The sequence below is a fragment of the Arachis hypogaea genome, chromosome 16 (assembly GCF_003086295.3).
Source record: "Arachis hypogaea cultivar Tifrunner chromosome 16, arahy.Tifrunner.gnm2.J5K5, whole genome shotgun sequence".
Taxonomy (NCBI): domain Eukaryota; kingdom Viridiplantae; phylum Streptophyta; class Magnoliopsida; order Fabales; family Fabaceae; genus Arachis; species Arachis hypogaea.
In genome coordinates, this window is record NC_092051.1 from 122,097,536 (window position 1) to 122,109,097 (window position 11,562).

Consider the following 11,562-nt stretch of genomic DNA (forward strand, 5'->3'; position numbering starts at 1 on the left):
GGTCAATTTAAAGGGAAGGAGATAACGTGGAGCATGTGCTTTCACCATAGTTAACTATAGAAACTCCCGTCATGAACCAAAAAAAATCCAAGAGTGCCACTCTACCGTGTCAAGTGTCTCACTACCGCTATTCTTCTGCATCATAATATAAATCAAGCAAGACAAATAAATAAAACATCTCTTCCCAATTCAGTTATTCGCCACCACCACCACAACAACAATAATTTATTATTCTTCTTAGTCTTATTATTATTGTTGTTACTATATACTAGTGTTAATCAATCTGAAAATCAACACATTGAATTAAAACTAAAGCAACAATTATTTGCCAATAGCAATAAATTAAAACTTGCCTTGAGATAATTATTCATCATTGATGAACATAATTGCAATGCATCCCATTTATCTGCAGCATAAGCAAAAACCAATTTAGCTTTATTTGGGATCCCCTCGTTTGATTCTACGTGATCATCTTGTCAACATAAGAGTTGAAGGCAATGAGCTAAACCAGCTTATACTCTGAGACCTCATTTTTCACTCACAGTAAGCCACAAAATACTTGCCAAATTCCAGTAAAGCAGAATGCTTAAAGAGAATAAAATCCTTCGACTAGTTAAACTTACAAGAATTAGGAAGTCATTAGTCAGCCTATTCTCACGATCAATGTCCTTATCCTAATTGTTTCCACGATTTTCACTGCAAAATTGTTTATAAACCATAAGAATCACAATTGGATCCAACATGCCCCCTCATCCCAGAAAAATTAAAAGTAAGAATTTAAACCTTCTCCCAATAACAAATCGTGCAACAATGCTCTTCCATCCTCCAGTTTCTTCAAAGCTGCACCTGCAAAGAAAGAACTCTTAATGTTAAAACTACCTCTAATCCACAATCTCAGTGAGCAAACTGTGTAATATTAATCATGGCAGAGTAATTTACAATGTCAGTGATTTCTAATTAAGCAAGAGAAAGAACAAAACATATATAATTACCACTTCCCATCCAGACATTGCGAATGGCATCCCTATTCTTCTGGCGGCCAAATGTTGTGAGTACACCTATCATGACCAAAGGCTTTCCCTCAGAGTAAATCCCATTGGTCTCAAGCAGTTGCTTCAAAACAAAACCCTCATTCCTAGCAGCAGCAAGTTCCATCTCAAGGGAATAGAGCTTCTTGTGTTGTTTCCTAAACAATCACACGATGAAACAAGAACTGGACAAGTTCCAAGCACGAAATGATCGTCATTAACAAATATCCAAACAAGAATTAAGAGATCAAGTTGAGTGAACCTGCAGATTATGATCTTCAAGGTATCTTCTACTGATATCGCAGATTGTCCCTATAACAGTTAACAGAACGAAACCCTAAGATTGTCTCACTAACTTGAATTAACTTTAATCACAGTTAATTAGAACCGTACCTTGGGATCGGTACTGATGAGCGGATAATTTATACGCTTTTTGGCATTGTTTTTAGTATGTTTTTAGTAGAATCTAGTTACTTTTAGGGATGTTTTCATTAGTTTTTATGTTAAATTCACATTTCTGGACTTTACTATGAGTTTGTGTGTTTTTCTATGATTTCAGGTATTTTCTGGCTGAAATTGAGGGACTTGAGCAAAAATCAGATTCAGAGGTTGAAGAAGGACTGCTGATGTTGTTAGATTCTGACCTCCCTGCACTCAAAATGGATTTTTTGGAGCTACAGAACTCAAAATGGCGCGCTTCTAATTGCGTTGAAAAGTAGACATCCAGGGCTTTCCAGCAATATATAATAGTTCATACTTTGCCTAAGTTTAGATGATGCAAACTGGTGTTCAACGCCAGCTCTCTGCCCAATTCTGGCGTCCAGCGCCAGAAACAAGTTGCAAAGTGGAGTTCAACGCCCAAAATGGCACAAAAGCTGGCGTTCAACTCCAAAAATGACCTCTCCACGTGCAACACTCAAGCTCAGCCCAAGCACACACCAAGTGGGCCCCGGAAGTGGATTTATGCATCAATTACTTACTTTTGTAAACCCTAGTAGCTAGTTTATTATAAATAGGACTTTTGACTATTGTATTAGACATCTTGGAACATCTTTGGATTATAATTTGATCTTTGGACGCCTGGTTCTTAGATCAGAGGGTCTGGCCATTCGGCCATGCCTGGACCTTTCACTTATGTATTTTCAAACGGTAGAGTTTTTACACTCCATAGATTAAGGTGTGGAGCTCTGCTGTTCCTCAAAGATTAATGCAAAGTACTACTGTTTTCTATTCAATTCATCTTATTTCGCTTCTAAGATATTCATTCGCACTTCAACCTGAATGTGATGAACGTGACAATCATCATCATTCCCTAAGAACGCGTGTCTGACAACCACTTCCGTTCTACATTAGATTGAATGAGTATCTCTTAGATCTCTTAATCAGAATCTTCGTGGTATAAGCTAGATTGATGGCGGCATTCATGAGAGTCCGGAAAGTCTAAACCTTGTCCGTGGTATTCCGAGTAGGACTCTGGGATTGAATGACTGTGACGAACTTCAAACTCGCAAGTGCTGGGCGTAGTGACAGACGCAAAAGGATAGTAAATTCTATTCCAGTATGATCGAGAACCTCAAAGATGATTAGCCATGTAGTGACAGCGCATCGGACCATTTTCACAGAGAGGAATAGGATGCAACCATCGACAAAGGGTGATGCCTCCAGACGATTAGCCGTGCTGTGACAGAGCATTTGGACCATTTTCCCGAGAGGATTGAAAGTATCCATTGGCACCGGTGACATCCTTACAAAAAGCCAGCCATAGAAAGGAGTAAGACTGATTGGATGAAGACAGCAGGAAAGCAGTGGTTCAGAGGAACGAAAGCATCTCTATGCGCTTATCTGAAATTCTCACCAATGATTTACATAAGTATTTCTATCCTTATTATATTATCCTTTTTCAAAAACTCTATAATTATTTTATATCCGCCTGACTGAGATTTACAAGGTGACCATAGCTTGCTTCATACCAACAATCTCCGTGGGATCGACCCTTACTCACGTAAGGTTTATTACTTGGACGACCCAGTGCACTTGCTGGTTAGTTGTATCGAAGTTGTGACAAATTATGAATTGAGATTAGAGCACCAAGCCTTTGGAGCCATTACCAGAGATCACAATATCGTGCACTAAGTTTTTGGCGCCGTTGCCGGGGATTGTTCGAGTTTGAACAACTGACGGTTCATCTTGTTGCTCAGATTAGGTAATTTTCTTTTTGTTTTACTTTCAAAAATTTTTCAAAAATCTTTCAAAAATTCTCCTTTGTTTTTGAAAAAATTTTAAAAATAAAAATGTTTTCAAAAATATATTTTTCTTCAGAATTTTTAAAAAAAATGAATTCTAGTGTTTCATGAAGCATGTTGAAGCCTGGCTGGCTGTAGGGAATGTCAGGCGTGTCATGTCTGAGTTACATACTAAAGCTTGGCTGGCTATTAAGCCATGCCTGACCCTTTGATTGGAACTTTAGAGCATAAGATTCCTGGAATTCATATTAAAAATTTTGGAATCCTTATTTTTCTTTTTCAAAATGATTTTCAAAAAAAATTAAAAGAAAATACAAAAAAATATCATAAAATTCATAAAAATAAAAAATATTTCATGTTTCTTGTTTGAGTCTTGAGTCAAGTTGAAAGTTTGGTGTCAATTGCATATTCATCTTGCATTTTTCAAAAATTCATGCATTCATAGTGTTCTTCATGATCTTCAAGTTGTTCTTGGTAAGTCTCCTTGTTTGATCTTGATGTTTTCTTGTTTTTCATGTGCATTTTTGCATTCATAGTGTCTGAACATGAAAGATTTCTAAGTTTGGTGTCTTGCATGTTTTCTTTGCATATAAAATTTTCAAAAATAAGTTCTTGATGTTCATCTTGACATTCAAAGTGTTCTTGGTGTTCATCTTAACATTCATAGGGTTCTTGCATTCATCACATGTTTTGATCTAAAAATTCTCATGCATTGAGTCTTTTTCATGTTTTTCTCTTTCATCATTAAAAATTCAAAAATAAAAAAAATATCTTTCCCTTTTCTCTCTCAAACTTTCGAAAATTAGATTTGACTTTTTCAAAAATTTTTAAAATCTAGTTGTTTTTATGAGTCAAATCAAATTTTCAATTTAAAAATCTTATCTTTTTCAAAATCTTTTTCAAAAGTCAAATCTTTTTCATTTTTTTTAGTTATTTTCGAAAATTATAAAAATATTTTTCAAAAATCTTTTTCTTATCTTTATCTCATAATTTTCGAAAATAACACCATCAATTAATGTTTTGATTCAAAAATTTCAAGTTTGTTACTTGCTTGTTTAGAAAGATTCAAACTTTAAGTTCTAGAATCATATTTTATGATTTCTTGTGAATCAAGTCATTAATTGTGATTTTAAAAATCAAATCTTTTTCAAAAAACTAATTTCAATCATATCTTTCCAAAAATATCTTCTTATCTTATCTTTTTCAAAATATGATTTCAAAATATCTTTTCTAACTTCCTATCTTATCTTTTCAAAATTGATTTTCAAATTTGTTTCAACTAACTAACTAACTTTTTGTTTGTTTCTTATCTTTTTCAAAACTACCTAACTAACTCTCTCTCTCTAATTTTCGAAAATATCTTCCCTCTTTTTCAAAATTTCTTTTTAATTAACTAATTATTTTGGTTTTTGATTTTAATTTTCGAAAAATTACTAACCTTTTTCAAAAACTATTTTCGAAAATCACTAACTCTTTTTCAAAAATTATTTTCGAAAATCCTCTTTCTCTCTCATCTCCTTCTATTTATTTATTCTTCTACTCACACAGGGACCTCTATAGTGTGGTAAAAAGGATCCCTACTATTATTATTATTATTTTTCTGTGCCCTCTTCTTTGTCATATGAGCAGGAGCAAGGACAAGAATATTCTTGTTGAAGCAGATCCAGAACCTGAAAGGACTCTGAAGAGAAAACTAAGAGAAGCTAAATTACAACAATCCAGAGATAACCTTACAGAAATTTTCGAACAAGAAGAGGAGATGGCAGCCGAAAATAATAATATTGTAAGGAGGATGCTTGGTGACTTTACTGCACCTAACTCCAATTTACATGGAAGAAGCATCTCCATTCCTGCCATTGGAGCAAACAATTTTGAGCTGAAACCTCAATTAGTTTCTCTGATGCAGCAAAACTGCAAGTTTCATGGACTTCCATCTGAAGATCCTTTTCAGTTCTTAACTGAATTCTTGCAGATATGTGATACTGTTAAGACTAATGGAGTAGATCCTGAAGTCTACAGGCTCATACTTTTCCCTTTTGCTGTAAGAGACAGAGCTAGAGTGTGGTTGGACTCTCAACCCAAAGACAGCCTGAACTCTTGGGATAAGCTGGTCACGGCTTTCTTAGCCAAGTTCTTTCCTCCTCAAAAGCTGAGCAAGCTTAGAGTGGATGTTCAAACCTTCAAACAGAAAGAAGGTGAATCCCTCTATAAAGCTTGGGAAAGATACAAGCAGCTGACCAAAAAGTGTCCTTCTGACATGCTTTCAGAATGGACCATCCTGGATATATTCTATGATGGCTTATTTGAGCTATCAAAGATGTCATTGGATACTTCTGCAGGTGGATCTATTCACCTAAAGAAAACGCCTGCAGAAGCTCAAGAACTCATTGACATGGTTGCTAATAACCAGTTCATGTACACTTCTGAGAGGAATCCTGTGAATAATGGGACGCCTATGAAGAAGGGAGTTCTTGAAATTGATACTCCGAATGCCATATTGGCTCAGAACAAAATATTGACTCAGCAAGTCAATATGATTTCTCAGAGTCTGAATGGAATGCAAGCTGCATCCAACAGTACTCAAGAGGCATCTTCTGAAGAAGAAGCTTATGATCCTAAGAACCCTGCAATAGCAGAGGTGAATTACTTAGGTGAACCTTATGGAAACACCTATAACTCATCATGGAGAAATCATCCAAATTTCTCATGGAAGGATCAAAAGCCTCAACAAGGCTTTAATAATGGTGGAAGAAATAGGTTTAATAATAGTAAACCTTTTCCATCATCCACTCAGCAACAGACAGAGAATTCTGAGCAGAATCCATCTAGCTTAGCAAACTTAGTCTCTGATCTATCTAAGGCCACTGTGAGTTTCATGAATGAAACAAGGTCCTCCATTAGAAATTTGGAGGCACAAGTGGGCCAGCTGAGTAAGAAGATCACTGAAATCCCTCCCAGTACTCTCCCAAGCAATACAGAAGAAAATCCAAAGAGAGAGTGCAAGGCCATTGATCTTACCAAAATGGCCGAACCCAAAGAGGGAGAGGAGGACGTGAATCCCAGTGAGGAAGACCTCCTGGGACGTCCAGTGACCAATAAGGAGTTTCCCTCTGAGGAACCAAAGGAATCTGAGGCTCATCTAGAGACCATAGAGATTCCATTGAACCTCCTTATGCCCTTCAGGAGCTCTGATGAGTATTCCTCTTCTGAAGAGAATGAGGATGTCACTGAAGACCAAGCTGCCAAGTTCCTTGGTGCAATCATGAAGCTGAATGCCAAATTATTTGGTATTGAGACTTGGGAAGATGAACCTCCCTTGTTCACCAATGAACTAAGTGATCTGGATCAACTGACATTGCCTCAGAAGAAACAGGATCCTGGAAAGTTCATAATACCTTGTACCATAGGCACCATGCTCTTTGAAAAGGCTCTGTGTGACCTTGGTTCAGGATAAACCTCATGCCCCTCTCTGTAATAGAGAAACTGGGAATCTATGGGGTGCAAGCTGCAAAAATCTCATTAGAGATGGCAGACAATTCAAGAAAACAGGCTTATGGACAAGTAGAGGACGTGTTAGTAAAGGTTGAAGGCCTTTACATCCCTGCTAATTTCATAGTCCTAGACACTGGAAAGGAAGAGGATGAATCCATCATCCTAGGAAGGCCTTTCCTAGCCACAGCAAGAGCTGTGATTGATGTGGACAGAGGAGAATTGATCCTTCAATTAAATAAGGACAACCTTGTGTTTACAACTCAAGGATCTCTCTCTGCATCCATGGAGAGGAAGCAGAAAAAGCTTCTCTCAAAGCAGAGTCAACCAAAGCCCCCACAGTCAAACTCTAAGTTTGGTGTTGGGAGGCCACAACCAAACTCTAAGTTTGGTGTCAAACCCCCATATCCAAACTCTAAGTTTGGTGTTGGGAGGTCTCAACAAAGCTCTGCACATCTGTGAGGCTCCATGAGAGCCCACTGTCAAGCTATTGACATTAAAGAAGCGCTTGTTGGGAGGGAACCCAATGTTTATTTGTCTAATTTTATTTTTGTTTTTCATGTTTTCCTAGGTTCATGATCATGTGGAGTCACAAAATAAACGAAAAATTTAGAAATAGAATCAAAAACAGCGGAAGAAAAATCACACCCTGGAGGAAGCACCTGTCTGGCATTCAACGCCAGAACAGAGCATGGTTCTGGCGCTGAACGCCCAAAATGGGCAGTATCTGGGCGCTGAACGCCCAAAATGGGCAGCATCTGGGCACTGAACGCCAGAATTGCACCCTGGAGAAGAGCTGGCGCTGAACGCCCAGAACAAGCATGGTTCTGGCGTTCAACGCCAGAAATGGGCAACAAATGGGCGTTGAACGCCCAAAATGGGCACCAACCTGGCGTTGAACGCCCAGAGTTGTGTGCAAGGGCATTTTACATGCCTAATTTGGTGCAAGGTTGTAAATCCTTGAACACCACAGGATCTGTGAACCCCACAGGATCACCTCAGGATCTGTGGACCCCACAGGATCCCCACCTACCTCCACTTACTTCTTCTCACCCCTCTTTCACACAATCCCACAAACACTCTTTCCCAAAACCCTTCACCAATCACCTCAATCTCTCTTCCCCATCACCTCTTCACCACTCACATCCATCCACTCTCCCCCATAAACCTACCCCATAAACACCACCCACCTTCAAAATTCAAAATCAATTTCCCACCCAAACCCACCCTAAATGGCCGAACTTACCCCCCTCCCTTCCCTATATATAACCCTCCATTCTTCCTCATTTTCACACAACACACCCCTCTTTTCTCTTCTTGGCCGAAACACACCTCCCCCCTCCTCTCCATATTTTCTTCTTTTTCTTCATCTATTCTTTCTTCTCTTGCTCGAGGGTGAGCAAAATTCTAAGTTTGGTGTGGTAAAAGCATAAGCTTTTTGTTTTTCTATTACCATTGATAGCACCTAAGACCGGAGAATCCTCTAGAAAAGGAAAGGGGAAGACAAAAGCTTCCACCTCCGAGTCATGGGAGATGGAAAGATTCATCTCCAAAGCTTATCAAGACCACTTCTATGATGTTGTGGCCAAGAAGAAAGTGATCCCTGAGGTCCCTTTCAAACTCAAGAGAAATGAGTATCCGGAGATCCGACATGAAATCCAAAGAAGAGGTTGGGAAGTTCTAACAAACCCCATCCAACAAGTCGGCATCCTAATGGTTCAAGAGTTCTATGCCAATGCATGGATTACTAGGAACCATGATCAAAGTAAGAACCCGAATCCAAAGAATTATGTTACAATGGTTCGGGGGAAATACTTAGATTTTAGCCCGGAAAATGTGAGGTTGGCGTTTAACTTGCCCATGATGCAAGGAGATGAACGCCCCTACACTAGAAGGGTCAACTTTAATCAAAGGTTGGACCAAGTCCTCATGGACATATGTGTGGAAGGATCTCAATGGAAGATTGACTCCAAAGGCAAGCCGATTCAACTGAGAAGGCTGGACCTCAAGCCTGTGGCTAGAAGATGGTTGGAATTCATCCAACGCTCCATCATCCCCACTAGCAACCGATCTGAAGTTACTGTGGATCGGGCCATCATGATCCATAGCATCATGATTGGAGAGGAAGTAGAAGTTCATGAAGTCATCTCCCTTGAACTCTACAAAATAGCCGAAAAGCCCTCTCCTGGGGCAAGGCTAGCTTTTCCTCATCTTATTTGCCATCTATGTTACTCAGCTGGAGCTTTCATAGAAGGAGACATTCACATTGAGGAAGAAAAGCCCATCACTAAGAAAAAGATGGAGCAAGCAAGAGAGCTCATTCATGGAGCTCAAGAGGCGCATGAATCTCATCACCATGAGATCCCGGAGATGCCTCAAATGCATTTTCCTCCACAAAACTATTGGGAGCAAATCAATACCTCCCTAGGAGAATTAAGTTCCAACATGGGACAATTAAGGGTGGAACATCAAGAGCACTCCATCATCCTTCATGAAATTAGAGAAGATCAAAAAGCAATGAGGGAGGAGCAACAAAGACAAGCAAGAGACATAGAAGAGCTCAAGGACATCATTGGTTCCTCAAGAAGGAAACGCCACCATCACTAAGGTGGATTCATTCCTTGTTCTTATTTCTTCTGTTTTTCGTTTTCTATGTTATGTGCTTATCTATGTTTGTGTCTTCATTACATGATCATTAGTATTTAGTAACTATGTCTTAAAGTTATGAATGTCCTATGAATCCATCACCTCTCTTAAATGAAAAATGTTTTAATTCAAAAGAACAAGAAGTACATGAGTTTCGAATTTATCCTTGAACTTAGTTTAATTATATTGATATGGTGACATTGCTTCTTGTTTTCTGAATGAATGCTTGAACAGTGCATATGTCTTTTGAAGTTGTTGTTTAAGAATGTTAAATATGTTGGCTCTTGAAAGAATGATGACAAGGAGACATGTTATTTGATAATCTAAAAAATCATAAAAATGATTCTTGAAGCAAGAAAAAGCAGCAAAGAACAAAGCTTGCAGAAAAAAAAAGAAAAAAAAAGGGAAATAGGCGAAAAAAAATAGAAAGAAAAAGAAAAGCAAGCAGAAAAAGCCAAAAGCTCTTAAAACCAAGAGGCAAGAGCAAAAAGCCAATAACCCTTAAAACCAAAAGGCAAGGGTAAATAAAAAGGATCCCAAGGCTTTGAGCATCAGTGGATAGGAGGTCCTAAAGGAATAAAATCCTGGCCTAAGCGGCTAAACCAAGCTGTCCCTAACCATGTGCTTGTGGCGTGAAGGTGTCAAGTGAAAACTTGAGACTGAGCGGTTAAAGTCAAGGTCCAAAGCAAAAAAAGAGTGTGCTTAAGAACCCTGGACACCTCTAATTGGGGACTTTAGCAAAGCTGAGTCACAATCTGAAAAGGTTCACCCAATTATGTGTCTGTGGCATTTATGTATCCGGTGGTAATACTGGAAAACAAAGTGCTTAGGGCCACGGCCAAGACTCATAAAATAGCTGTGTTCAAGAATCATCATACTGAACTAGGAGAATCAATAATACTATCTGAACTCTGAGTTCCTATAGATGCCAATCATTCTGAACCTCAATGGATAAAGTGAGATGCCAAAACTATTCAAGAGGCAAAAAGCTACAAGTCCCGCTCATCTGATTGGAGCTATGTTTCATTGATAGTTTGGAATTTATAGTATATTCTCTTCTTTTTATCCTATTTGATTTTCAGTTGCTTGGGGACAAGCAACAATTTAAGTTTAGTGTTGTGATGAGCGGATAATTTATACGCTTTTTGGCATTGTTTTTAGTATGTTTTTAGTAGAATCTAGTTACTTTTAGGGATGTTTTCATTAGTTTTTATGTTAAATTCACATTTCTGGACTTTACTATGAGTTTGTGTGTTTTTCTGTGATTTCAGGTATTTTCTGGCTGAAATTGAGGGACTTGAGCAAAAATCAGATTCAGAGGTTGAAGAAGGAGTGCTGATGCTGTTGGATTCTGACCTCCCTGCACTCAAAATGGATTTTCTGGAGCTACAGAACTCAAAATGGCGCGCTTCCAATTGCGTTGGAAAGTAGACATCTAGGGCTTTCCAGAAATATATAATAGTCCATACTTTTCCCAAGTTTAGATGACGCAAACTGGCGTTCAATGCCAGCTCTCTGCCCAATTCTGGCGTCCAGCGCCAGAAACAAGTTGCAAAGTGGAGTTTAACGCCCAAAATGGCACAAAAGCTGGCGTTCAACTCCAAGAATGACCTCTCCACGTGCAACACTTAAGCTCAGCCCAAGCACACACCAAGTGGGCCCCGGAAGTGGATTTAAGCATCAATTACTTACTTCTGTAAACCCTAGTAGCTAGTTTATTATAAATAGGACTTTTGACTATTGTATTAGACATCTTGGAACATCTTTGGATTATATTTTGATCTTTGGACGCCTGGTTCTTAGATCAGAGGGGCTGGCCATTCGGCCATGCCTGGACCTTTCACTTATGTATTTTCAAACGGTAGAGTTTCTACACTCCATAGATTAAGGTGTGGAGCTCTGCTATTCCTCAAAGATTAATGCAAAGTACTACTATTTTCTATTCAATTCATCTTATTTCGCTTCTAATATATTCATTCGCACTTCAACCTGAATGTGATGAACGTGACAATCATCATCATTCCCTAAGAACGCGTGTCTGACAACCACTTCCGTTCTACATTAGATTGAATGAGTATCTCTTAGATCTCTTAATCAGAATCTTCGTGGTATAAGCTAGATTGATGGCGGCATTCATGAGAGTCCGGAAAGTCTAA

The 11,562-nt window shown here is 38.6% G+C and overlaps 1 long non-coding RNA gene across 1 annotated transcript; it reads right to left on the minus strand.

Moving 5' to 3' along the window:
* Positions 1–783: 783 nt before the first annotated feature.
* On the minus strand, positions 784–1,430 carry LOC140179840 (uncharacterized). The gene is made up of 3 exons (XR_011873667.1): positions 1,291–1,430; positions 993–1,186; positions 784–846 (listed from the first exon to the last, which is right to left on the minus strand). It is a non-coding gene; the product is annotated as an uncharacterized lncRNA (long non-coding RNA).
* Positions 1,431–11,562: the final 10,132 nt, after the last annotated feature.